This window comes from Scyliorhinus torazame, chromosome 4, assembly GCF_047496885.1.
Source record: "Scyliorhinus torazame isolate Kashiwa2021f chromosome 4, sScyTor2.1, whole genome shotgun sequence".
NCBI classification, from domain to species: domain Eukaryota; kingdom Metazoa; phylum Chordata; class Chondrichthyes; order Carcharhiniformes; family Scyliorhinidae; genus Scyliorhinus; species Scyliorhinus torazame.
In genome coordinates this window covers 72700823-72726602 of record NC_092710.1, presented here as the reverse complement: position 1 = coordinate 72726602, position 25780 = coordinate 72700823, and the positions used below count along the sequence as shown (strand labels likewise).

Below are 25780 nucleotides of genomic sequence, written 5' to 3'. Positions count from 1 at the left end.
CGGCATCGAAGGCCCTCAATGTGGCTCCCGGAGCCAGCGTTCAAAATGCTGGCCAACCAAGGTGGTTCGGGAGAGACGGAGAGTGTGAGACAGCGAGAGAGGGAGAGAGAGACGGAGAGTGTGAGACAGCGAGAGAGAGAGAGTGAGACGGAGAGTGTGAGAAAGCGAGAGAGGGAGAGAGATACGGAGAGTGTGAGAAAGCGAGAGAGAGAGAGAGAGGCGGAGAGTGTAAGAAAGCGAGAGAGGGAGAGAGATACGGAGAGTGTGAGAAAGCGAGAGAGGGAGAGAGAGACGGAGAGTGTGAGAAAGCGAGAGAGGGAGAGAGAGACGGAGAGTGTGAGAAAGCAAGAGAGGGAGAGAGAGACAGAGAGTGTGAGAAAGCGAGAGAGGGAGAGAGAGACGGAGAGGGTGAGACAGCGAGAGAGAGAGACGGAGAGAGTGAGAAAGCGAGAGAGGGAGACAGAGACGGAGAGTGTGAAAAAGCGAGAGAGGGAGAGAGAGACGGAGAGTGTGAGAAAGCAAGAGAGGGAGAGAGAGACGGAGAGTGTGAGAAAGCGAGAGAGGGAGAGAGAGACGGAGAGTGTGAGAAAGCGAGAGACGGAGAGAGAGACAGAGAGTGTGAGAAAGCGAGAGAGACAGAGAGTGTGAGAAAGCGAGAGAGGGAGAGAACGACGGAGAGTGTGAGAAAGCAAGAGAGAGAGAGAGACGGAGAGTGTGAGAAAGCGAGAGAGGGAGAGAGAGACGGAGAGTGTGAGATAGCGAGAGAGAGCGAGAGACGGAGAGTGTAAGAAAGGGAGAGAGAGAGACAGATTGTGAGAAAGGGAGAGAGAGAGACGGAGAGTGTGGGAAAGCGAGAGAGACGGAGAGTGTGAGAAAGGGAGAGAGAGACGGTGAGTGTGAGAAAGGGAAAGAGGGACGGAGAGTGTGAAAAAGGGAGAGAGAGACGGTGAGTGCGAGAAAGGGAGAGAGAGACGGAGAGTGAGAGAAAGGGAGTGAGATGGAGAGTATGAGAAAGGGAAAGAGAGACGGAGAGTGTGAGAAAGCGAGAGAGACAGAGAGTGTGAGAAAGGGAGAGAGAGACGGTGAGTGTGAGAAAACGAGAGAGACAGACAGAGTCTGTGAGAAAGGGAGAGAGAGACAGAGAGTGTGAGAAAGGGAGAGAGATGGAGAGTGTGAGAAAGGGAATGAGGGACGGAGAGTGTGAAAAAGGGAGAGAGAGAGACGGTGAGTGTGAGAAAGGGAGAGAGAGACGGAGAGTGAGAGAAAGGGAGTGAGATGGAGAGTATGAGAAAGGGAAAGAGAGACGGAGAGTGTGAGAAAGCGAGAGAGACAGAGAGTGTGAGAAAACGAGAGAGACAGACAGAGTCTGTGAGAAAGGGAGAGAGACGGAGAGTCTGAGAAAGGGAGAGAGACGGAGAGTGTGAGAAAGCGAGAGAGCCGGAGAGTGTGAGAAAGGGAGAGAGAGAGACAGAGTGTGTGAGAAAGGGAGAGAGACGGCGAGTGTGAGAAAGGGAGAGAGAGAGACGGAGAGTGTGAGAAAGCGAGAGAGGGAGAGGGACGGAGAGTGTGAGAAAGCAAGAGAGAGACGGAGAGTGTGAGATAGCGAGAGAGAGCGAGAGACGGAGAGTGGAAGAAAGGGAGAGAGAGACAGAGTGTAAGAAAGGGAGAGAGAGAGACGGAGAGTGTGAGAAAGGGAGAGAGAGACGGAGAGAGTGAGAAAGGGAGAGAGAGACGGAGAGTGTGAGAAAGGGAGAGAGACGGAGAGTGTGAGAAAGGGAGAGAGACGGAAAGTGTGAGAAAGGGAAAGAGAGACGGAGAGTGTGAGAAAGGGAGAGAGAGACGGCGAGTGTGAGAAAGGGAGAGAGAGACGGAGAGTGTGAGAAAGAGAGAGAGAGACGTAGAGTGTGAGAAAGGGAGAGAGAAACGGAGAGTGTGAGAAAGAGAGAGAGAGAGACGGAGAGTGTGAGAAAGGGAGAGAGAGAGACGGAGAGTGTGAGAAAGGGAGAGAGAGACAGAGAGTGTGAGAAAGGGAGAGAGACGGAGTGTGTGAGAAAGGGAGAGAGAGACGGAGAGTGTGAGAAAGGGAGAGAGAGACGGTGAGTGTGAGAAAGGGAGAGGGAGACGGAGAGTGAGAGAAAGGGAGAGAGAAGGAAAGTATGAGAAGGGGAAAGAGAGACGGAGAGTGTGAGAAAGCGAGAGAGAGATGGAGAGTGTGAGAAAGCGAGAGAGAGAGACGGAGAGTGTGAGAAAGGGAGAGAGAGATGGAGAGTGTGAGAAAGGGAGAGAGAGAGACGGAGTGTGTGAGAAAGGGAGAGAGAGACGGAGAGTGTGAGAAAGGGAGAGAGAGAGACGGAGAGTGTGAGAAAGGGAGAGAGAGACGGAGAATGTGAGAAAGGGAGAGAGAGACAGAGAGTGTGAGAAAGGGAGAGAGAGAGACGGAGAGTGTGAGAAAGGGAGAGAGGGAGACGGAGAGTGTGAGAAAGGGAGAGAGAGACGGAGAGTGTGAGAAAGCGAGAGAGAGAGACGGAGAGTGTGAGAAAGGGAGAGAGAGACGGAGAGTGTGAGAAAGGGAGAGAGATAGACGGAGAGTGTGAGAAAGGGAGAGTGAGACGGAGAGTGTGAGAAAGGGAGAGAGAGACGGAGAGTGTGAGAAAGGGAGAGAGAGAGACGGAGAGTGTGAGAAAGGGAGAGAGCGACGGAGAGTGTGAGAAAGGGAGAGAGGCGGAGAGTGTGAGAAAGGGGAGAGAGAGACGGAGAGTGTGAGAAAGGGAGAGAGAGAGGGTGAGTGTGAGAAAGGGAGAGAGAGACGGAGAGTGTGAGAAAGGGAGAGAGAGACGGAGAGTGTGAGAAAGTGAGAGAGAGACGGAGAGTGTGAGAAAGGGAGAGAGAGACAGAGAGTGTGAGAAAGGGAGAGAGACGGAGAGTGTGAGAAAGGAAGAGAGAGAGACGGAGAGTGTGAGAAAGGGAGAGAGAGAGACGGAGAGTGTGAGAAAGGGAGAGAGGCGGAGAGTGTGAGAAAGGGAGAGAGAGAGACGGAGAGTGTGAGAAAGGGAGAGAGAGAGATGGAGAGTGTGAGAAAGGGAGAGAGAGAGATGGAGAGTGTGGGAAAGGGAGAGAGACGGAGAGTGTGAGAAAGGGAGAGAGACGGAGAGTTGAAAAAGGGAGAGAGACGGAGAGTGTGAGAAAGGGAGAGAGTGACGGAGAGTGTGAGAAAGGGAGAGAGACGGAGAGTGGGAGAAAGGGAGAGAGAGACGGAGAGTGTGAGAAAGGGAGAGAGAGACGGAGAGTGTGAGAAAGGGAGAGAGAGAGACAGAGTGTGAGAAAGGGAGAGAGAGAGACGGAGAGTGTGAGAAAGGGAGAGAGAGAGACGGAGAGTGTGAGAATGGGAGAGAGAGACGGAGAGTGTGAGAAAGAGAGAGAGAGACGGAGAGTGTGAGAAAGCGAGAGGGAGACGGAGAGTGTGAGAAAAGGAGAGAGAGAGGGAGAGTGTGAGAAAGGGAGAGAGAGACGGAGAGTATGAGAAAGCGAGAGAGAGACGGAGAGTGTGAGAAAGGGAGAGAGAGACGGAGAGTGTGAGAAAGGGAGAGAGAGAGACAGAGAGTGTGAGAAAGGGAGAGAGAGACGGAGAGTGTGAGAAAGGGAGAGAGAGGCGGAGTGTGTGAGAAAGGGAGAGAGAGAGACGGAGAGTGTGAGAAAGGGAGAGAGAGAGACGGAGAGTGTGAGAAAGGGAGAGACGGAGAGTGTGAGAAAGGGAGAGACGGAGAGTGTGAGAAAGGGAGCGAGAGAGACGGAGAGTGTGAGAAAGGGAGAGAGAGAGACAGAGAGTGTGAGAAAGGGAGAGACGGAGAGTGTGAGAAAGGGAGAGAGACGGAGAGTGTGAGAAAGGGAGAGAGAGACGGAGAGTGTGAGAAAGGGAGAGAGAGACGGAGAGTGTGAGAAAGGGAGAGAGAGACGGAGAGTGTGAGAAAGGGAGAGAGAGACGGAGAGTGTGAGAAATGGAGAGAGAGACGGAGAGTGTGGGAAAGGGAGAGAGAGAGACGGAGAGTGTGAGAAAGGGAGAGAGAGACGGAGAGTGTGAGAAAGGGAGAGAGAGAGACGGAGAGTGTGAGAAAGGGAGAGAGGGAGACGGAGAGTGTGAGAAAGGGAGAGAGAGACGGAGAGTGTGAGAAAGGGAGAGACGGAGAGTGAGAAAGGGACAGAGAGAGACGGAGAGTGTGAGAAAGGGGGAGAGAGAGACGGAGAGTGTGAGAAAGGGAGAGAGAGTGAGACGGAGAGTGTGAGAAAGGGAGAGAGAGAGACGGAGAGCGTGAGAAAGTGAGAGAGACGGAGAGTGTGAGAAAGGGAGAGAGAGAGACAGAGTGTGTGAGAAAGGGAGAGAGTGAGACGGAGAGTGTGGGAAAGGGAGAGAGAGACGGAGAGTGTGAGAAAGGAAGAGAGAGAGACGGAGAGTGTGAGAAAGGGAGAGAGAGACGGAGAGTGTGAGAAAGGGAGAGAGAGACGGAGAGCGTGAGAAAGGGAGAGAGAGACGGAGAGTGTGAGAAAGGGAGAGAGAGAGACGTAGAGTGTGAGAAAGGGAGAGAGACGGAGAGTGTGAGAAAGGGAGAGAGAGACGGAGAGTGTGAGAAAGGGAGAGAGAGACGGAGAGTGTGAGAAAGGGAGAGAGAGAGACGGAGAGTGTGAGAAAGGGAGAGAGACAGAGAGTGTGAGAAAGGGAGAGAGATACGGAGAGTGTGAGAAAGGGAGAGAGAGAGACGGAGAGTGTGAGAAAGGGAGAGAGAGACGGAGAGTGTGAGAAAGGGAGAGATACGGAGAATGTGAGAAAGCGAGAGAGACGGAGAGTGTGAGAAAGGGAGAGAGACGGAGATTGTGAGAAAGGGAGAGACAGACAGAGAGTGTGAGAAAGGGAGAGAGAAACGGGGAGTGTGAGAAAGGGAGAGAGAGAGACGGAGAGTGTGAGAAAGGGAGAGAGAGAGATGGAGAGTGTGGGAAAGGGAGAGAGACGGAGAGTGTGAGAAAGGGAGAGAGACGGAGAGTTGAAAAAGGGAGAGAGACGGAGAGTGTGAGAAAGGGAGAGAGTGACGGAGAGTGTGAGAAAGGGAGAGAGAGAGACGGAGAGTGTGAGAAAGGGAGAGAGAGAGATGGAGAGTGTGAGAAAGGGAGAGAGAGAGACAGAGTGTGTGAGAAAGGGAGAGAGAGAGACGGAGAGTGTGAGAAAGGGAGAGACGGAGAGTGAGAAAGGAAGAGAGAGAGACGGAGAGTGTGAGAAAGGGAGAGAGAGAGACGGAGAGTGTGAGAAAGGGAGAGAGAGAGACGGAGAGTGTGAGAAAGGGAGAGAGAGAGACGGAGAGTGTGAGAAAGTGAGAGAGACGGAGAGTGTGAGAAAGGGAGAGAGAGAGACAGAGTGTGTGAGAAAGGGAGAGAGAGAGACGGAGAGTGTGAGAAAGGGAGAGAGAGAGACGGAGGGTGTGAGAAAGGGAGAGAGAGAGACGGAGAGTGTGAGAAAGGGAGAGAGAGAGACGGAGAGTGTGAGAAAGTGAGAGAGACGGAGAGTGTGAGAAAGGGAGAGAGAAAGACAGAGTGTGTGAGAGAGGGAGAGAGACGGAGAGTGTGAGAAAGGGAGAGAGAGACGGAGAGATTAAGAAAGGGAGAGAGACGGCGAGTGTGAGAAAGGGAGAGAGAGAGACGGAGAGTGTGAGAAAGGGAGAGAGAGAGACGGAGGGTGTGAGAAAGGGAGAGAGAGAGACGGAGAGTGTGAGAAAGGGAGAGAGAGAGACGGAGAGTGTGAGAAAGTGAGAGAGACGGAGAGTGTGAGAAAGGGAGAGAGAAAGACAGAGTGTGTGAGAAAGGGAGAGAGACGGAGAGTGTGAGAAAGGGAGAGAGAGACGGAGAGATAAAGAAAGGGAGAGAGACGGCGAGTGTGAGAAAGGGAGAGAGAGAGACGGAGAGTGTGAGAAAGGGTAAGAGAGACTGAGAGTGTGAAAAAGGGAGAGAGAGACGGAGAGTGTGAGAAAGGGAAAGAGAGACGGAGAGTGTGAGAAATGGAGAGAATGAGGGTGAGTGTGAGAAAGGGAGAGAGAGACGGAGAGTGTGAGAAAGGGAGAGAGAGACGGAGAGTGTGAGAAAGCGAGAGAGAGACGGAGAGTGTGAGAAAGGGAGAGAGAGACGGAGAGTGTGAGAAAGGGAGGGAGACGGAGAGTGTGAGAAAGGAAGAGAGAGAGACGGAGAGTGTGAGAAAGGGAGAGAGAGAGAGGGAGAGTGTGAGAAAGGGAGAGAGACGGAGAGTGTCAGAAATGGAGAGAGAGAGACGGAGAGTGTGAGAAAGGGAGAGAGAGAGATGGAGAGTGTGGGAAAGGGAGAGAGACAGAGAGTGTGAGAAACGGAGAGAGAGACGGAGAGTGTGAGAGAGGGAGAGAGACTGAGAGTGTGAGAAAGGGAGAGAGTGACGGAGAGTGTGAGAAAGGGAGAGAGACGGAGAGTGGGAGAAAGGGAGAGAGAGACGGAGAGTGTGAGAAAGGGAGAGAGAGACGGAGAGTGTGAGAAAGGGAGAGAGAGAGACAGAGTGTGAGAAAGGGAGAGAGAGAGACGGAGAGTGTGAGAAAGGGAGAGAGAGAGACAGAGAGTGTGAGAATGGGAGAGAGAGACGGAGAGTGTGAGAAAGAGAGAGAGAGACGGAGAGTGTGAGAAAGCGAGAGAGAGACGGAGAGTGTGAGAAAAGGAGAGAGAGAGGGAGAGTGTGAGAAAGGGAGTGATAGACGGAGAGTATGAGAAAGCGAGAGTGAGACGGAGAGTGTGAAAAAGGGAGAGAGAGACGGAGAGTGTGAGAAAGGGAGAGAGAGAGACAGAGAGTGTGAGAAAGGGAGAGAGAGACGGAGAGTGTGTGAAAGGGAGAGAGAGACGGAGTGTGTGAGAAAGGGAGAGAGAGAGACGGAGAGTGTGAGAAAGGGAGAGAGAGAGAGACGGAGAGTGTGAGAAAGGGAGAGACGGAGAGTGTGAGAAAGGGAGAGAGACGGAGAGTGTGAGAAAGGGAGAGAGAGACGGAGAGTGTGAGAAAGGGAGAGAGAGACGGAGAGTGTGAGAAAGGGAGAGAGAGAGACGGAGAGTGTGAGAAAGGGGGAGAGAGAGATGGAGAGTGTGAGAAAGGGAGAGAGAGATGGAGAGTGTGAGAAAGGGAGAGAGAGAGACGGAGAGAGTGAGAAAGGGAGAGAGAGACGGAGAGTGTGGGAAAGGGAGAGAGAGAGACGGAGAGTGTGAGAAAGGGAGAGAGAGACGGAGAGTGTGAGAAAGGGAGAGAGAGAGACGGAGAGTGTGAGAAAGGGAGAGAGGGAGACGGAGAGTGTGAGAAAGGGAGAGAGAGACGGAGAGTTTGAGAAAGGGAGAGAGAGAGACGGAGAGTGTGAGAAAGGGAGAGAGAGACGGAGAGTGTGAGAAAGGAAGAGAGAGAGACGGAAAGTGTGAGAAAGGGAGAGAGAGACGGAGAGTGTGAGAAAGGGAGAGAGAGACGGAGAGTGTGAGAAAGGGAGAGAGAGACGGAGAGTGTGAGAAAGGGAGAGAGAGAGACGGAGAGTGTGGGAAAGGGAGAGAGAGAGACGGAGAGTGTGAGAAAGGGAGAGAGAGAGACGGAGAGTGTGAGAAAGGGAGAGAGACGGAGAGTGTGAGAAAGGGAGAGAGAGACGGAGAGTGTGAGAAAGGGAGAGAGAGACGGAGAGTGTGAGAAAGGGAGAGAGGGAGACGGAGAGTGTGAGATAGGGAGAGAGACAGAGAGTGTGAGAAAGGGAGAGTGATACGGAGAGTGTGAGAAAGGGAGAGAGAGAGACGGAGAGTGTGAGAAAGGGAGAGAGAGACGGAGAGTGTGAGAAAGGGAGAGATACGGAGAATGTGAGAAAGCGAGAGAGACGGAGAGTGTGAGAAAGGGAGAGAGAGACAGAGAGTGTGAGAAAGGGAGAGAGAAACGGGGAGTGTGAGAAAGGGAGAGAGAGAGACGGAGAGTGTGAGAAAGGGAGAGAGACGGAGAGTGTGAGAAAGGGAGAGAGAGAGACGGAGAGTGTGAGAAAGGGAGAGAGAGAGACAGAGAGTGTGAGAAAGGGAGAGAGAGAGACGGAGAGTGTGAGAAAGGGAGAGACGGAGAGTGAGAAAGGGAGAGAGAGAGACGAAGAGTGTGAGAAAGGGAGAGAGAGAGACGGAGAGTGTGAGAAAGGGAGAGAGAGAGACGGAGAGTGTGAGAAAGGGAGAGAGAGAGACGGAGAGTGTGAGAAAGGGAGAGAGAAAGACAGAGTGTGTGAGAAAGTGAGAGAGACGGAGAGTGTGAGAAAGGGAGAGAGAGACGGAGAGATTAAGAAAGGGAGAGAGACGGCGAGTGTGAGAAAGGGAGAGAGAGAGATGGAGAGTGTGAGAAAGGGTAAGAGAGACTGAGAGTGTGAAAAAGTGAGAGAGAGACGGAGAGTGTGAGAAAGGGAGAGAGAGACGGAGAGTGTGAGAAAGGGAGAGAGAGACGGAGAGTGTGAGGAAGGGAGAGAGAGACGGAGAGTGTGGTGAAGGGAGAGAGAGACGGAGAGTGTGGGGAAGGGAGAGAGAGAGCCGGGGAGTGTGAGAAAGGGAGAGAGAGAGACGGAGAGTGTGAGAAAGGGAGAGAGAGAGACGGAGAGTGTGAGAAAGGGAGAGAGAGACGGAGAGTGTGGGGAAGGGAGAGAGAGAGCCGGGGAGTGTGAGAAAGGGAGAGAGAGAGACGGAGAGTGTGAGAAAGGGAGAGAGAGAGACGGAGAGTGTGAGAAAGGGACAGAGAGACGGAGAGTGTGAGAAAGCGAGAGAGAAAGACGGAGAGTGTGAGAAAGCGAGAGAGAGAGAGAGAGACGGAGAGTGTGAGAAAGGGAGATGGACGGAGAGTGTGACAAAGCGAGAGAGAGTCGGAGAGTGTGAGAAAGGGAGAGAGAGACGGAGAGTGTGAGAAATGGAGAGAGACGGAGAGTGTGAGAAAGGGAGAGACGGAGAGTGTGAGAAAGGAAGAGAGAGAGAAACGGAGAGTGTGGGAAAGGGAGAGAGAGACGGAGAGTGTGAGAAAGGGAGAGAGACTGAGAGAGTGAGAAAGGGAGAGACGGAGAGTGTGAGAAAGCGAGAGAGACGGAGAGTGTGAGAAAGGGAGAGACAGACAGAGAGTGTGAGAAAGGGAGAGAGCGAGACAGAGATTGTGGTAAAGGGAGAGAGAGACGGAGAATGTGGAAAGGGAGAGAGAGAGAGAGTGTGTGAGAAAGGGAGAGAGAGAGACGGAGAGTGTGCGAAAGGGAGAGAGAGAAACGGAGAGTGTGGGAAAGGGAGAGAGAGACGGAGAGTGTGAGAAAGGGAGAGAGACTGAGAGTGTGAGAAAGGGTGAGGGACGGAGAGTGTGAGAAAGCGAGAGAGAGACGGAGTGTGTGAGAAAGGGAGAGACGGAGAGTGTGAGAAAGGGAGGGAGAGAGACAGAGAGTGTGGTAAAGGGAGAGAGAGGCGGAGAGTGTGGGAATGGGAGTGAGAGAGAGAGTGTGTGAGAAAGGGAGAGAGAGAGAGACAGAGTGCGTGAGAAAGGGAGAGAGAGAGACAGAGAGTGTGGTAAAGGGAGAGAGAGACGGAGAGTGTGGGAAAGGGAGAGAGAGAGAGAGTGTGTGAGAAAGGGAGAGGGAGAGACGGAGAGTGTGCGAAAGGGAGAGAGAGAAACGGAAAGTGTGGGAAAGGGAGAGAGAGACGGAGAGTGTGAAAAAGGGAGAGTCGTAAAGTGTGAGAAAGGGAAAGAGAGAGATGGAGAGTGTGAGAAAGGGAGAGAGAGAGGCGGAGAATGTGAGAAAGGGAGAGAGAGACAGAGAGTGTGAGTATGGGAATGAGAGACGGAGAGTGTGAGAAAGAGAAAGAGAGAGACGGAGAGTGTAAGAAAGCGAGTGAGAGAGACGGAGAGTGTGAGAAAGGGAGAGAGAGAGAGAGAGACGGAGAGTGTGAGAAAGGGAGAGAGAGAGACGGAGAGTGTGAGAAAGGGAGAGAGAGAGATGGAGAGTGTGAGAAAGGGAGAGAGACGGAGAGTGTCAGAAAGGGAGAGAGAGAGATGGAGAGTGTCAGAAAGCGAGAGAGATGGAGAGTGTGAGAAAGGGAGAGAGAGAGAGACGAAGAGTGTGAGAAAGGGAGAGAGACGGAGAGTGTCAGAAAGTGAGAGAGAGAGACGGAGAGTGTGAGAAAGCGAGAGAGACGGAGAGTGTGAGAAAGGGAGAGAGAGAGAGACGGAGAGTGTCAGAAAGGGAGAGAGAGAGACGGAGAGTGTGAGAAAGGGAGAGATGGAGAGTGTGAGAAAGGGAGAGATGGAGAGTGTGAGAAAGGGAGAGAGACGGAGAGAGTGTCAAAGGGAGAGACGGAGAGTGTGAGAAAGGGAAAGAGAACCGGAGAGTGTGAGAAGGGAGAGAGAGACGGAGAGTGTGAGAAAGGAAGAGATGGAGAGTGTGAGAAAGGGAGAGAGACGGAGAGAGTGTCAAAGGGAGAGACGGAGAGTGTGAGAAAGGGAGAGGGAGACGGAGAGTGTGAGAAAGGGAGAGAGAGACGGAGAGTGTGAGAAAGTGAGAGAGAGAGACGGAGAGTGTGAGAAAGCGAGAGAGACGGAAAGTGTGAGAAAGCGAGAGAGAGACGGAGAGTGTGCGAAAGGGAGAGACGGAGAGTGTGAGAAAGGGAGAGACGGAGTGTGTGAGAAAGTGAGAGAGAGACGGAGAGTGGGAAAGGGAGAGAGAGAGAGAGGGTGTGAGGAAGGGAGAGAGAGACGGAGAGTGTGAGAAAGGGAGAGAGAGACAGAGAGTGTGAGAAAGGGAGAGAGAGAGGCGGAGAGTGTGGGAAAGGGCGGGAGAGAGACGGAGAGTGTGAGAAAGGGAGAGAGAGACGGAGAGTGTGGGGAAGGGAGCGAGAGAGCCGGGGAGTGTGAAAAATGGAGAGGAGAGAGACGGAGAGTGTGAGAAAGGGAGAGAGAGAGACGGAGAGTGTGAGAAAGGGAGAGAGAGAGACGGGGAGTGTGAGAAAGCGAGAGAGAGAGACGGAGAGTGTGAGAAAGCAAGAGAGAGAGATGGAGAGTGTGAGAAAGGGAGATGGACGGAGAGTGTGAGAAAGCGAGAGAGAGACGGAGAGTGTGAGAAAGGGAGAGAGAGACGGAGAGTGTGAGAAATGGAGAGAGACGGAGAGTGTGAGAAAGGGAGAGACGGAGAGTGTGAGAAAGGAAGAGAGAGAGAAACGGAGAGTGTGGGAAAGGGAGAGAGAGACGGAGAGTGTGAGAAAGGGAGAGAGAGACAGAGAGTGTGAGAAAGGGAGAGAGAGAGACGGAGTGTGTGAGAAAGGGAGAGAGAGAGACGGAGAGTGTGCGAAAGGGAGAGACGGAGAGTGTGAGAAAGGGAGAGACGGAGTGTGTGAGAAAGTGAGAGAGAGACGGAGAGTGGGAAAGGGAGAGAGAGAGAGAGGGTGTGAGGAAGGGAGAGAGAGACGGAGAGTGTGAGAAAGGGAGAGACAGACAGAGAGTGTGAGAAAGGGAGAGAGAGAGGCGGAGAGTGTGGGAAAGGGCGGGAGAGAGACGGAGAGTGTGAGAAAGGGAGAGAGAGACGGAGAGTGTGGGGAAGGGAGCGAGAGAGCCGGGGAGTGTGAAAAATGGAGAGAGAGAGACGGAGAGTGTGAGAAAGGGAGAGAGAGAGACGGAGAGTGTGAGAAAGGGAGAGAGAGAGACGGGGAGTGTGAGAAAGCGAGAGAGAGAGACGGAGAGTGTGAGAAAGCAAGAGAGAGAGATGGAGAGTGTGAGAAAGGGAGATGGACGGAGAGTGTGAGAAAGCGAGAGAGAGACGGAGAGTGTGAGAAAGGGAGAGAGAGACGGAGAGTGTGAGAAAGGGAGAGAGAGACGGAGAGTGTGAGAAAGGGAGAGAGAGACGGAGAGTGTGAGAAAGGGAGAGAGAGAGACGGAGAGTGTGGGAAAGGGAGAGAGAGAGACGGAGAGTGTGAGAAAGGGAGAGAGAGAGACGGAGAGTGTGAGAAAGGGAGAGAGACGGAGAGTGTGAGAAAGGGAGAGAGAGACGGAGAGTGTGAGAAAGGGAGAGAGAGACGGAGAGTGTGAGAAAGGGAGAGAGAGAGACGGAGAGTGTGAGATAGGGAGAGAGACAGAGAGTGTGAGAAAGGGAGAGTGATACGGAGAGTGTGAGAAAGGGAGAGAGAGAGACGGAGAGTGTGAGAAAGGGAGAGAGAGACGGAGAGTGTGAGAAAGGGAGAGATACGGAGAATGTGAGAAAGCGAGAGAGACGGAGAGTGTGAGAAAGGGAGAGAGAGACAGAGAGTGTGAGAAAGGGAGAGAGAAACGGGGAGTGTGAGAAAGGGAGAGTGAGAGACGGAGAGTGTGAGAAAGGGAGAGAGACGGAGAGTGTGAGAAAGGGAGAGAGAGAGACGGAGAGTGTGAGAAAGGGAGAGAGAGAGACAGAGAGTGTGAGAAAGGGAGAGAGAGAGACGGAGAGTGTGAGAAAGGGAGAGACGGAGAGTGAGAAAGGGAGAGAGAGAGACGAAGAGTGTGAGAAAGGGAGAGAGAGAGACGGAGAGTGTGAGAAAGGGAGAGAGAGAGACGGAGAGTGTGAGAAAGGGAGAGAGAGAGACGGAGAGTGTGAGAAAGGGAGAGAGAAAGACAGAGTGTGTGAGAAAGTGAGAGAGACGGAGAGTGTGAGAAAGGGAGAGAGAGACGGAGAGATTAAGAAAGGGAGAGAGACGGCGAGTGTGAGAAAGGGAGAGAGAGAGATGGAGAGTGTGAGAAAGGGTAAGAGAGACTGAGAGTGTGAAAAAGTGAGAGAGAGACAGAGAGTGTGAGAAAGGGAGAGAGAGACGGAGAGTGTGAGAAAGGGAGAGAGAGACGGAGAGTGTGAGGAAGGGAGAGAGAGACGGAGAGTGTGGTGAAGGGAGAGAGAGACGGAGAGTGTGGGGAAGGGAGAGAGAGAGCCGGGGAGTGTGAGAAAGGGAGAGAGAGAGACGGAGAGTGTGAGAAAGGGAGAGAGAGAGACGGAGAGTGTGAGAAAGGGAGAGAGAGACGGAGAGTGTGGGGAAGGGAGAGAGAGAGCCGGGGAGTGTGAGAAAGGGAGAGAGAGAGACGGAGAGTGTGAGAAAGGGAGAGAGAGAGACGGAGAGTGTGAGAAAGGGACAGAGAGACGGAGAGTGTGAGAAAGCGAGAGAGAAAGACGGAGAGTGTGAGAAAGCGAGAGAGAGAGAGAGAGACGGAGAGTGTGAGAAAGGGAGATGGACGGAGAGTGTGAGAAAGCGAGAGAGAGACGGAGAGTGTGAGAAAGGGAGAGAGAGACGGAGAGTGTGAGAAATGGAGAGAGACGGAGAGTGTGAGAAAGGGAGAGACGGAGAGTGTGAGAAAGGAAGAGAGAGAGAAACGGAGAGTGTGGGAAAGGGAGAGAGAGACGGAGAGTGTGAGAAAGGGAGAGAGACTGAGAGAGTGAGAAAGGGAGAGACGGAGAGTGTGAGAAAGCGAGAGAGACGGAGAGTGTGAGAAAGGGAGAGAGCGAGACAGAGATTGTGGTAAAGGGAGAGAGAGACGGAGAATGTGGAAAGGGAGAGAGAGAGAGAGTGTGTGAGAAAGGGAGAGAGAGAGACGGAGAGTGTGCGAAAGGGAGAGAGAGAAACGGAGAGTGTGGGAAAGGGAGAGAGAGACGGAGAGTGTGAGAAAGGGAGAGAGACTGAGAGTGTGAGAAAGGGAGAGGGACGGAGAGTGTGAGAAAGCGAGAGAGAGACGGAGAGTGTGAGAAAGGGAGAGACGGAGAGTGTGAGAAAGGGAGGGAGAGAGACAGAGAGTGTGGTAAAGGGAGAGAGAGGCGGAGAGTGTGGGAAAGGGAGTGAGAGAGAGAGTGTGTGAGAAAGGGAGAGAGAGAGAGACAGAGTGCGTGAGAAAGGGAGAGAGAGAGACAGAGAGTGTGGTAAAGGGAGAGAGAGACGGAGAGTGTGGGAAAGGGAGAGAGAGAGAGAGTGTGTGAGAAAGGGAGAGAGAGAGACGGAGAGTGTGCGAAAGGGAGAGAGAGAAACGGAAAGTGTGGCAAAGGGAGAGAGAGACGGAGAGTGTGAAAAAGGGAGAGTCGTAAAGTGTGAGAAAGGGAAAGAGAGAGATGGAGAGTGTGAGAAAGGGAGAGAGAGAGGCGGAGAATGTGAGAAAGGGAGAGAGAGACAGAGAGTGTGAGTATGGGAATGAGAGACGGAGAGTGTGAGAAAGAGAAAGAGAGAGACGGAGAGTGTAAGAAAGCGAGTGAGAGAGACGGAGAGTGTGAGAAAGGGAGAGAGATGATGGAGAGAGTGAGAAAGCGAGAGAGAGAGACGGAGAGTGTGAGAAAGGGAGAGAGAGAGACGGAGAGTGTGAGAAAGGGAGAGAGAGAGATGGAGAGTGTGAGAAAGGGAGAGAGACGGAGAGTGTCAGAAAGGGAGAGAGAGAGATGGAGAGTGTCAGAAAGCGAGAGAGATGGAGAGTGTGAGAAAGGGAGAGAGAGAGAGACGAAGAGTGTGAGAAAGGGAGAGAGACGGAGAGTGTCAGAAAGTGAGAGAGAGAGACGGAGAGTGTGAGAAAGCGAGAGAGACGGAGAGTGTGAGAAAGGGAGAGAGAGAGAGACGGAGAGTGTCAGAAAGGGAGAGAGAGAGACGGAGAGTGTGAGAAAGGGAGAGATGGAGAGTGTGAGAAAGGGAGAGATGGAGAGTGTGAGAAAGGGAGAGAGACGGAGAGAGTGTCAAAGGGAGAGACGGAGAGTGTGAGAAAGGGAAAGAGAACCGGAGAGTGTGAGAAGGGAGAGAGAGACGGAGAGTGTGAGAAAGGAAGAGATGGAGAGTGTGAGAAAGGGAGAGAGACGGAGAGAGTGTCAAAGGGAGAGACGGAGAGTGTGAGAAAGGGAGAGGGAGACGGAGAGTGTGAGAAAGGGAGAGAGAGACGGAGAGTGTGAGAAAGTGAGAGAGAGAGACGGAGAGTGTGAGAAAGCGAGAGAGACGGAAAGTGTGAGAAAGCGAGAGAGAGACGGAGAGTGTGCGAAAGGGAGAGACGGAGAGTGTGAGAAAGGGAGAGACGGAGTGTGTGAGAAAGTGAGAGAGAGACGGAGAGTGGGAAAGGGAGAGAGAGAGAGAGGGTGTGAGGAAGGGAGAGAGAGACGGAGAGTGTGAGAAAGGGAGAGAGAGATAGAGAGTGTGAGAAAGGGAGAGAGAGAGGCGGAGAGTGTGGGAAAGGGCGGGAGAGAGACGGAGAGTGTGAGAAAGGGAGAGAGAGACGGAGAGTGTGGGGAAGGGAGCGAGAGAGCCGGGGAGTGTGAAAAATGGAGAGAGAGAGACGGAGAGTGTGAGAAAGGGAGAGAGAGAGACGGAGAGTGTGAGAAAGGGAGAGAGAGAGACGGGGAGTGTGAGAAAGCGAGAGAGAGAGACGGAGAGTGTGAGAAAGCAAGAGAGAGAGATGGAGAGTGTGAGAAAGGGAGATGGACGGAGAGTGTGAGAAAGCGAGAGAGAGACGGAGAGTGTGAGAAAGGGAGAGAGAGACGGAGAGTGTGAGAAATGGAGAGAGACGGAGAGTGTGAGAAAGGGAGAGACGGAGAGTGTGAGAAAGGAAGAGAGAGAGAAACGGAGAGTGTGGGAAAGGGAGAGAGAGACGGAGAGTGTGAGAAAGGGAGAGAGAGACAGAGAGTGTGAGAAAGGGAGAGAGAGAGACGGAGTGTGTGAGAAAGGGAGAGAGAGAGACGGAGAGTGTGCGAAAGGGAGAGACGGAGAGTGTGAGAAAGGGAGAGACGGAGTGTGTGAGAAAGTGAGAGAGAGACGGAGAGTGGGAAAGGGAGAGAGAGAGAGAGGGTGTGAGGAAGGGAGAGAGAGACGGAGAGTGTGAGAAAGGGAGAGACAGACAGAGAGTGTGAGAAAGGGAGAGAGAGAGGCGGAGAGTGTGGGAAAGGGCGGGAGAGAGACGGAGAGTGTGAGAAAGGGAGAGAGAGACGGAGAGTGTGGGGAAGGGAGCGAGAGAGCCGGGGAGTGTGAAAAATGGAGAGAGAGAGACGGAGAGTGTGAGAAAGGGAGAGAGAGAGACGGAGAGTGTGAGAAAGGGAGAGAGAGAGACGGGGAGTGTGAGAAAGCGAGAGAGAGAGACGGAGAGTGTGAGAAAGCAAGAGAGAGAGATGGAGAGTGTGAGAAAGGGAGATGGACGGAGAGTGTGAGAAAGCGAGAGAGCGACGGAGAGTGTGAGAAAGGGAGAGAGAGACGGAGAGTGTGAGAAATGGAGAGAGACGGAGAGTGTGAGAAAGGGAGAGACGGAGAGTGTGAGAAAGGAAGAGAGAGAGAAACGGAGAGTGTGGGAAAGGGAGAGAGAGACGGAGAGTGTGAGAAAGGGAGAGAGAGACAGAGAGTGTGAGAAAGGGAGAGAGAGAGACGGAGTGTGTGAGAAAGGGAGAGAGAGAGACGGAGAGTGTGAGAAATGGAGAGAGACTGAGAGAGTGAGAAAGGGAGAGACGGAGAGTGTGAGAAAGCGAGAGAGACGGAGAGTGTGAGAAAGGGAGAGAGAGACAGAGAGTGTGAGAAAGGGAGAGAGAGAGACAGAGAGTGTGGTAAAGGGAGAGAGAGACGGAGAGTGTGGAAAGGGAGAGAGAGAGAGAGTGTGTGAGAAAGGGAGCGAGAGAGACGGAGAGTGTGAGAAAGGGAGAGAGAGAAACGGAGAGTGTGAGAAAGGGAGAGAGAGACGGAGAGTGTGAGAAAGCGAGACGGAGAGTGTGAGAAAGCGAGAGAGAGAGAGAGAGATGGAGAGTGTGAGAAAGGGTGATGGACGGAGAGTGTGAGAAAGCGAGAGAGAGACGGAGAGTGTGAGAAAGGGAGAGAGAGACGGAGAGTGTGAGAAATGGAGAGAGACGGAGAGTGTGAGAAAGGGAGAGACGGAGAGTGTGAGAAAGGAAGAGAGAGAGAAACGGAGAGTGTGGGAAAGGGAGAGAGAGACGGAGAGTGTGAGAAAGGGAGAGAGAGACAGAGAGTGTGAGAAAGGGAGAGAGAGAGACGGAGTGTGTGAGAAAGGGAGAGAGAGAGACGGAGAGTGTGAGAAAGGGAGAGAGACTGAGAGAGTGAGAAAGGGAGAGACGGAGAGTGTGAGAAAGCGAGAGAGACGGAGAGTGTGAGAAAGGGAGAGAGAGACAGAGAGTGTGAGAAAGGGAGAGAGAGAGACAGAGAGTGTGGTAAAGGGAGAGAGAGACGGAGAGTGTGGAAAGGGAGAGAGAGAGAGAGTGTGTGAGAAAGGGAGAGAGAGAGACGGAGAGAGTGAGAAAGGGAGAGAGAGAGACGGAGAGTGTGAGAAAGGGAGAGAGAGAGATGGAGAGTGTGAGAAAGGGAGTGAGACGGAGAGTGTCAGAAAGGGAGAGAGAGAGATGGAGAGTGTGAGAAAGCGAGAGAGATGGAGAGTGTGAGAAAGGGAGAGAGAGAGAGACGAAGAGTGTGAGAAAGGGAGAGAGACGGAGAGTGTCAGAAAGTGAGAGAGAGAGACGGAGAGTGTGAGAAAGCGAGAGAGACGGAGAGTGTGAGAAAGGGAGAGAGAGAGAGACGGAGAGTGTCAGAAAGGGAGAGAGAGAGACGGAGAGTGTGAGAAAGGGAGAGATGGAGAGTGTGAGAAAGGGAGAGATGGAGAGTGTGAGAAAGGGAGAGAGACGGAGAGAGTGTCAAAGGGAGAGACGGAGAGTGTGAGAAAGGGAGAGAGAACCGGAGAGTGTGAGAAGGGAGAGAGAGACGGAGAGTGTGAGAAAGGAAGAGATGGAGAGTGTGAGAAAGGGAGAGAGACGGAGAGAGTGTCAAAGGGAGAGACGGAGAGTGTGAGAAAGGGAGAGGGAGACGGAGAGTGTGAGAAAGGGAGAGAGAGACGGAGAGTGTGAGAAAGTGAGAGAGAGAGACGGAGAGTGTGAGAAAGCGAGAGAGACGGAAAGTGTGAGAAAGCGAGAGAGAGACGGAGAGTGTGCGAAAGGGAGAGACGGAGAGTGTGAGAAAGGGAGAGACGGAGTGTGTGAGAAAGTGAGAGAGAGACGGAGAGTGGGAAAGGGAGAGAGAGAGAGAGGGTGTGAGGAAGGGAGAGAGAGACGGAGAGTGTGAGAAAGGGAGAGAGAGACAGAGAGTGTGAGAAAGGGAGAGAGAGAGGCGGAGAGTGTGGGAAAGGGCGGGAGAGAGACGGAGAGTGTGAGAAAGGGAGAGAGAGACGGAGAGTGTGGGGAAGGGAGCGAGAGAGCCGGGGAGTGTGAAAAATGGAGAGAGAGAGACGGAGAGTGTGAGAAAGGGAGAGAGAGAGACGGAGAGTGTGAGAAAGGGAGAGAGAGAGACGGGGAGTGTGAGAAAGCGCGAGAGAGAGACGGAGAGTGTGAGAAAGCAAGAGAGAGAGATGGAGAGTGTGAGAAAGGGAGATGGACGGAGAGTGTGAGAAAGCGAGAGAGAGACGGAGAGTGTGAGAAAGGGAGAGAGAGACGGAGAGTGTGAGAAATGGAGAGAGACGGAGAGTGTGAGAAAGGGAGAGACGGAGAGTGTGAGAAAGGAAGAGAGAGAGAAACGGAGAGTGTGGGAAAGGGAGAGAGAGACGGAGAGTGTGAGAAAGGGAGAGAGAGACAGAGAGTGTGAGAAAGGGAGAGAGAGAGACGGAGTGTGTGAGAAAGGGAGAGAGAGAGACGGAGAGTGTGAGAAAGGGAGAGAGACTGAGAGAGTGAGAAAGGGAGAGACGGAGAGTGTGAGAAAGCGAGAGAGACGGAGAGTGTGAGAAAGGGAGAGAGAGACAGAGAGTGTGAGAAAGGGAGAGAGAGAGACAGAGAGTGTGGTAAAGGGAGAGAGAGACGGAGAGTGTGGAAAGGGAGAGAGAGAGAGAGTGTGTGAGAAAGGGAGCGAGAGAGACGGAGAGTGTGAGAAAGGGAGAGAGAGAAACGGAGAGTGTGAGAAAGGGAGAGAGAGACGGAGAGTGTGAGAAAGCGAGACGGAGAGTGTGAGAAAGCGAGAGAGAGAGAGAGAGATGGAGAGTGTGAGAAAGGGAGATGGACGGAGAGTGTGAGAAAGCGAGAGAGAGACGGAGAGTGTGAGAAAGGGAGAGAGAGACGGAGAGTGTGAGAAATGGAGAGAGACGGAGAGTGTGAGAAAGGGAGAGACGGAGAGTGTGAGAAAGGAAGAGAGAGAGAAACGGAGAGTGTGGGAAAGGGAGAGAGAGACGGAGAGTGTGAGAAAGGGAGAGAGAGACAGAGAGTGTGAGAAAGGGAGAGAGAGAGACGGAGTGTGTGAGAAAGGGAGAGAGAGAGACGGAGAGTGTGAGAAAGGGAGAGAGACTGAGAGAGTGAGAAAGGGAGAGACGGAGAGTGTGAGAAAGCGAGAGAGACGGAGAGTGTGAGAAAGGGAGAGAGAGACAGAGAGTGTGAGAAAGGGAGAGAGAGAGACAGAGAGTGTGGTAAAGGGAGAGAGAGACGGAGAGTGTGGAAAGGGAGAGAGAGAGAGAGTGTGTGAGAAAGGGAGAGAGAGAGACGGAGAGAGTGAGAAAGGGAGAGAGAGAAACGGAGAGTGTGGGAAAGGGAGAGAGAGACGGAGAGTGTGAGAAAGGGAGAGAGACTGAGAGTGTGAGAAAGGGAGAGGGACGGAGAGTGTGAGAAAGCGAGAGAGCGACGGAGAGTGTGGGAAAGGGAGAGAGAGAGAGAGTGTGTGAGAAAGGGAGAGAGAGAGACAGAGAGTGTGAGAAAGGGAGAGAGAGAAACGGAGAGTGTGGGAAAGGGAGAGAGAGACGGAGAGTGTGAGAAAGGGAGAGAGAGAGAGACAGAGTGTGTGAGACAAGGAGAGAGAGACGGAGAGTTTGAGAAAGGGTGAGAGAGACAGAGAGTGTGAGAAAGGTAGAGAGAGAGATGGAGAGTGTGGGAAAGGGCGGGAGAGAGACGGAGAGTGTGAGAAAGGGAGAGAGAGACGGAGAGGTGATAAAGCGAGAGAGAGAGACGGAGAGTGTGAGAAAGGGAGAGAGAGAGACGGAGAGTTTGAGAAAGGGAGAGAGAGACAGAGAGTGTGAGAAAGGGAGAGAGAGAGATGGAGAGTGTGGGAAAGGGCGCGAGAGAGACGGAGAGTGTGAGAAAGGGACAGAGAGACGGAGAGTGTGAGAAAGCGAGAGAGAGAGACGGAGAGTGTGAGAAAGGGAGAGAGAGAGATGGAGAGTGTGAGAAAGCGAGAGAGGCGGAGAGTGTGAGAAAGGGAGAGAGACGGCGAGTGTGAGAAATGGAGAGAGCGACGGAGAGTGTGAGAAAGCGAGAGAGAGAGAGAGGGAGACGGAGAGTGTGAGAAAGGGAGTGACGGAGATTGTGAGAAAGGAAGAGAGAGAAACAGAGAGTGTGAGTAAGGGAATGAGAGACGGAGAGTGTGAGAAAGGGAAAGAGAGAGACGGAGAGTGTAAGAAAGCGAGTGAGAGAGACGGAGAGTGTAAGAAAGGGAGAGAGAGAGATGGAGAGAGTGAGAAAGCGAGAGAGAGAGACGGAGAGTGTGAGAAAGGGAGAGAGAGAAACGGAGAGTATGAGAAAGGGAGAGAGAGAGACGGAGAGTTTGAGAAAGGGAGAGAGAGACAGAGAGTGTGAGAAAGGGAGAGAGAGAGATGGAGAGTGTGGGAAAGGGCGGGAGAGAGACGGAGAGTGTGAGAAAGGGACAGAGTGACGGAGAGTGTGAGAAAGCGAGAGAGAGAGACGGAGAGTGTGAGAAAGGGAGAGAGAGAGATGGAGAGTGTGAGAAAGCGAGAGAGGCGGAGAGTGTGAGAAAGGGAGAGAGACGGAGAGTGTGAGAAATGGAGAGAGCGACGGAGAGTGTGAGAAAGCGAGAGAGAGAGAGAGAGAGACGGAGAGTGTGAGAAAGGGAGTGACGGAGATTGTGAGAAAGGAAGAGAGAGAAACGGAGAGTGTGAGTAAGGGAATGAGAGACGGAGAGTGTGAGAAAGGGAAAGAGAGAGACGGAGAGTGTAAGAAAGCGAGTGAGAGAGACGGAGAGTGTAAGAAAGGGAGAGAGAGAGATGGAGAGAGTGAGAAAGCGAGAGAGAGAGACGGAGAGTGTGAGAAAGGGAGAGAGAGACGGAGAGTGTGAGAAAGCGAGACGGAGAGTGTGAGAAAGCGAGAGAGAGAGAGAGAGATGGAGAGTGTGAGAAAGGGAGATGGACGGAGAGTGTGAGAAAGCGAGAGAGAGACCGAGAGTGTGAGAAAGGGAGAGAGAGACGGAGAGTGTGAGAAATGGAGAGAGACGGAGAGTGTGAGAAAGGGAGAGATGGAGAGTGTGAGAAAGGAAGAGAGAGAGAAACGGAGAGTGTGGGAAAGGGAGAGAGAGACGGAGAGTGTGAGAAAGGGAGAGAGAGACAGAGAGTGTGAGAAAGGGAGAGAGAGAGACGGAGTGTGTGAGAAAGGGAGAGAGAGAGACGGAGAGTGTGAGAAAGGGAGAGAGACTGAGAGAGTGAGAAAGGGAGAGACGGAGAGTGTGAGAAAGCGAGAGAGACGGAGAGTGTGAGAAAGGGAGAGAGAGACAGAGAGTGTGAGAAAGGGAGAGAGAGAGACAGAGAGTGTGGTAAAGGGAGAGAGAGACGGAGAGTGTGGAAAGGGAGAGAGAGAGAGAGTGTGTGAGAAAGGGAGAGAGAGAGACGGAGAGAGTGAGAAAGGGAGAGAGAGAAACGGAGAGTGTGGGAAAGGGAGAGAGAGACGGAGAGTGTGAGAAAGGGAGAGAGACTGAGAGTGTGAGAAAGGGAGAGGGACGGAGAGTGTGAGAAAGCGAGAGAGCGACGGAGAGTGTGGGAAAGGGAGAGAGAGAGAGAGTGTGTGAGAAAGGGAGAGAGAGAGACAGAGAGTGTGAGAAAGGGAGAGAGAGAAACGGAGAGTGTGGGAAAGGGAGAGAGAGACGGAGAGTGTGAGAAAGGGAGAGAGAGAGAGACAGAGTGTGTGAGACAGGGAGAGAGAGACGGAGAGTTTGAGAAAGGGTGAGAGAGACAGAGAGTGTGAGAAAGGTAGAGAGAGAGATGGAGAGTGTGGGAAAGGGCGGGAGAGAGACGGAGAGTGTGAGAAAGGGAGAGAGAGACGGAGAGTGTGAGAAAGCGAGACGGAGAGTGTGAGAAAGCGAGAGAGAGAGAGAGAGATGGAGAGTGTGAGAAAGGGAGATGGACGGAGAGTGTGAGAAAGCGAGAGAGAGACGGAGAGTGTGAGAAAGGGAGAGGGAGACGGAGAGTGTGAGAAATGGAGAGAGACGGAGAGTGTGAGAAAGGGAGAGACGGAGAGTGTGAGAAAGGAAGAGAGAGAGAAACGGAGAGTGTGGGAAAGGGAGAGAGAGACGGAGAGTGTGAGAAAGGGAGAGAGAGACAGAGAGTGTGAGAAAGGGAGAGAGAGAGACGGAGTGTGTGAGAAAGGGAGAGAGAGAGACGGAGAGTGTGAGAAAGGGAGAGAGACTGAGAGAGTGAGAAAGGGAGAGACGGAGAGTGTGAGAAAGCGAGAGAGACGGAGAGTGTGAGAAAGGGAGAGAGAGACAGAGAGTGTGAGAAAGGGAGAGAGAGAGACAGAGAGTGTGGTAAAGGGAGAGAGAGACGGAGAGTGTGGAAAGGGAGAGAGAGAGAGAGTGTGTGAGAAAGGGAGAGAGAGAGACGGAGAGAGTGAGAAAGGGAGAGAGAGAAACGGAGAGTGTGGGAAAGGGAGAGAGAGACGGAGAGTGTGAGAAAGGGAGAGAGACTGAGAGTGTGAGAAAGGGAGAGGGACGGAGAGTGTGAGAAAGCGAGAGAGCGACGGAGAGTGTGGGAAAGGGAGAGAGAGAGAGAGTGTGTGAGAAAGGGAGAGAGAGAGACAGAGAGTGTGAGAAAGGGAGAGAGAGAAACGGAGAGTGTGGGAAAGGGAGAGAGAGACGGAGAGTGTGAGAAAGGGAGAGAGAGAGAGACAGAGTGTGTGAGACAAGGAGAGAGAGACGGAGAGTTTGAGAAAGGGTGAGAGAGACAGAGAGTGTGAGAAAGGTAGAGAGAGTGATGGAGAGTGTGGGAAAGGGCGGGAGAGAGACGGAGAGTGTGAGAAAGGGAGAGAGAGACGGAGAGGTGATAAAGCGAGAGAGAGAGAGACGGAGAGTGTGAGAAAGGGAGAGAGAGAGACGGAGAGTTTGAGAAAGGGAGAGAGAGACAGAGAGTGTGGGAAAGGGAGAGAGAGAGATGGAGAGTGTGGGAAAGGGCGCGAGAGAGACGGAGAGTGTGAGAAAGGGACAGAGAGACGGAGAGTGTGAGAAAGCGAGAGAGAGAGACGGAGAGTGTGAGAAAGGGAGAGAGAGAGATGGAGAGTGTGAGAAAGCGAGAGAGGCGGAGAGTGTGAGAAAGGGAGAGAGACGGCGAGTGTGAGAAATGGAGAGAGCGACGGAGAGTGTGAGAAAGCGAGAGAGAGAGAGAGGGAGACGGAGAGTGTGAGAAAGGGAGTGACGGAGATTGTGAGAAAGGAAGAGAGAGAAACAGAGAGTGTGAGTAAGGGAATGAGAGACGGAGAGTGTGAGAAAGGGAAAGAGAGAGACGGAGAGTGTAAGAAAGCGAGTGAGAGAGACGGAGAGTGTAAGAAAGGGAGAGAGAGAGATGGAGAGAGTGAGAAAGCGAGAGAGAGAGACGGAGAGTGTGAGAAAGGGAGAGAGAGAAACGGAGAGTATGAGAAAGGGAGAGAGAGAGACGGAGAGTTTGAGAAAGGGAGAGAGAGACAGAGAGTGTGAGAAAGGGAGAGAGAGAGATGGAGAGTGTGGGAAAGGGCGGGAGAGAGACGGAGAGTGTGAGAAAGGGACAGAGAGACGGAGAGTGTGAGAAAGCGAGAGAGAGAGACGGAGAGTGTGAGAAAGGGAGAGAGAGAGATGGAGAGTGTGAGAAAGCGAGAGAGGCGGAGAGTGTGAGAAAGGGAGAGAGACGGAGAGTGTGAGAAATGGAGAGAGCGACGGAGAGTGTGAGAAAGCGAGAGAGAGAGAGAGAGAGACGGAGAGTGTGAGAAAGGGAGTGACGGAGATTGTGAGAAAGGAAGAGAGAGAAACGGAGAGTGTGAGTAAGGGAATGAGAGACGGAGAGTGTGAGAAAGGGAAAGAGAGAGACGGAGAGTGTAAGAAAGCGAGTGAGAGAGACGGAGAGTGTAAGAAAGGGAGAGAGAGAGATGGAGAGAGTGAGAAAGCGAGAGAGAGAGACGGAGAGTGTGAGAAAGGGAGAGAGAGACGGAGAGTGTGAGAAAGCGAGACGGAGAGTGTGAGAAAGCGAGAGAGAGAGAGAGAGATGGAGAGTGTGAGAAAGGGAGATGGACGGAGAGTGTGAGAAAGCGAGAGAGAGACCGAGAGTGTGAGAAAGGGAGAGAGAGACGGAGAGTGTGAGAAATGGAGAGAGACGGAGAGTGTGAGAAAGGGAGAGATGGAGAGTGTGAGAAAGGAAGAGAGAGAGAAACGGAGAGTGTGGGAAAGGGAGAGAGAGACGGAGAGTGTGAGAAAGGGAGAGAGAGACAGAGAGTGTGAGAAAGGGAGAGAGAGAGACGGAGTGTGTGAGAAAGGGAGAGAGAGAGACGGAGAGTGTGAGAAAGGGAGAGAGACTGAGAGAGTGAGAAAGGGAGAGACGGAGAGTGTGAGAAAGCGAGAGAGACGGAGAGTGTGAGAAAGGGAGAGAGAGACAGAGAGTGTGAGAAAGGGAGAGAGAGAGACAGAGAGTGTGGTAAAGGGAGAGAGAGACGGAGAGTGTGGAAAGGGAGAGAGAGAGAGAGTGTGTGAGAAAGGGAGAGAGAGAGACGGAGAGAGTGAGAAAGGGAGAGAGAGAAACGGAGAGTGTGGGAAAGGGAGAGAGAGACGGAGAGTGTGAGAAAGGGAGAGAGACTGAGAGTGTGAGAAAGGGAGAGGGACGGAGAGTGTGAGAAAGCGAGAGAGCGACGGAGAGTGTGGGAAAGGGAGAGAGAGAGAGAGTGTGTGAGAAAGGGAGAGAGAGAGACAGAGAGTGTGAGAAAGGGAGAGAGAGAAACGGAGAGTGTGGGAAAGGGAGAGAGAGACGGAGAGTGTGAGAAAGGGAGAGAGAGAGAGACAGAGTGTGTGAGACAGGGAGAGAGAGACGGAGAGTTTGAGAAAGGGTGAGAGAGACAGAGAGTGTGAGAAAGGTAGAGAGAGAGATGGAGAGTGTGGAAAAGGGCGGGAGAGAGACGGAGAGTGTGAGAAAGGGAGAGAGAGACGGAGAGGTGATAAAGCGAGAGAGAGAGACGGAGAGTGTGAGAAAGGGAGAGAGAGAGACGGAGAGTTTGAGAAAGGGAGAGAGAGACAGAGAGTGTGAGAAAGGGAGAGAGAGAGATGGAGAGTCTGGGAAAGGGCGGGAGAGAGACGGAGAGTGTGAGAAAGGGACAGAGAGACGGAGAGTGTGAGAAAGCGAGAGAGAGAGACGGAGAATGTGAGAAAGGGAGAGAGAGAGATGGAGAGTGTGAGAAAGCGAGAGAGGCGGAGAGTGTGAGAAAGGGAGAGAGACGGCGAGTGTGAGAAATGGAGAGAGCGACGGAGAGTGTGAGAAAGCGAGAGAGAGAGAGAGAGAGACGGAGAGTGTGAGAAAGGGAGTGACGGAGATTGTGAGAAAGGAAGAGAGAGAAACGGAGAGTGTGAGTAAGGGAATGAGAGACGGAGAGTGTGAGAAAGGGAAAGAGAGAGACGGAGAGTGTAAGAAAGCGAGTGAGAGAGACGGAGAGTGTAAGAAAGGGAGAGAGAGAGATGGAGAGAGTGAGAAAGCGAGAGAGAGAGACGGAGAGTGTGAGAAAGGGAGAGAGAGAAACGGAGAGTGTGAGAAAGGGAGAGAGAGAGACGGAGAATTTGAGAAAGG

The 25780-nt window shown here is 52.8% G+C and overlaps 1 protein-coding gene across 1 annotated transcript in view; it reads right to left on the bottom strand.

Moving 5' to 3' along the window:
• Positions 1 to 25780, bottom strand: part of LOC140411609 (hepatic and glial cell adhesion molecule-like) — a 156947-nt gene that overhangs the window by 6232 nt on the left and 124935 nt on the right. The window lies entirely within an intron of this gene.